Raw genomic sequence first — 1,315 nt, forward strand, 5'->3', positions numbered from 1 at the left:
AAGAAAGAGGGAAAGAAAGAAAGAAAGAAAGAAAGAAAGAAAGAAAGAAAGAAAGAAGGAAGGAAGGAAGGAAGGAAGGAAAAGAAGGAAGGAAGAAAGGAAGGAAGAAAGAAAGAAAGAAAGGGAAAGAAAGAAAGAGGGAAAGAAAGAAAGAAAGAAGGAAGGAAGGAAGGAAGGAAGGAAAAGAAGGAAGGAAGAAAGGAAGGAAGGAAGGAAGAAAGAAAGAAAGAAAGAAAGAAAGAAAGAAAGGCTTCTCAAGCTCCTGTGAATTTTTTGTTGAGATGCCTTGTGTACTACAGATAAAGACACAAAACAGGAGGCAACATCTGGTGTTTAGGCAACATCCGGGGCTTGGTGATGTGATTGGGAGATTGGCAAGCTCCGAAGTTAAGGATTCAGATGCTGGCTCAGGCTGTTGGCACTCCCTGTGCTCCTGGGTAAGCCACTTAGCCACTTGGGCCTTAGTTCCTTCTGTGAGGCGAGGGGCTGATGGTGGCGCGGCTGTGTGTGTGTGGCTGTGGGCAGTAACCAAGGTAGCGTATGCAGACGTCTGTGTCCTTGGCACTAACACCCAGCTGACAGGTACAGACCAGGTCTCTTTTGCTTCTGTCTCCCCATGGCCGCGACTTGCTTGTGGTATCTGGCATCGAGAACCACAGGCTGTGTCGTAAGGAGACTGACAGGGCTACGTCTCTCATTTTGGGTTCCTATTTCCTTCTCTGATTCATTTTGCTCTTCCTCCAGCACCGTCACAAACTCACTGTGGAATCAGGGGCACCTTCAGGCCCTGGAACTCGTGACTGGAGGGGTCTCCCGGTCCTGTCTCCCCTGGAAGGCCTCCAAGCAGGGCAGATTGCTGCGTGCCTGACTTCAGTTTATGAGTCCATGCCTGCAGGGTAGGGTCTGCTTTCCTTGAGTTTTCTTTCTCAGGCACATACACATTCCATTACTCTGTGATCATGCTTTCCCTGGCATGTGTGTGAGAGCAGCGTGCTGAAGACTACTACCTAGTCATTAAAAAAAGTCCCCAAGTCCCTAAACCACCCCGCCTGATTTTTAACTATTTAACATGTTATGCCAAATAATAATAATAATAATAATAATAATAATAATAATAATAATGCCCACCTTTGTGATCTCTCCCGTAATGGGCTTTGCTTGATTTTAGGCAGGGTTAAGTTGTCTGCTTTCCTAACATCAGCCTGGCTCGCTGGGGCCTGGATTCTTTCATCTGCAAGTGTAATTACAGCAAGAAGACTTCATCATGGCATCTGGACCATAGATACATCCTAACAAAGCATTTTTTTTTATAGTC

Source organism: Meriones unguiculatus, chromosome 8 (assembly GCF_030254825.1).
Source record: "Meriones unguiculatus strain TT.TT164.6M chromosome 8, Bangor_MerUng_6.1, whole genome shotgun sequence".
NCBI lineage: Eukaryota > Metazoa > Chordata > Mammalia > Rodentia > Muridae > Meriones > Meriones unguiculatus.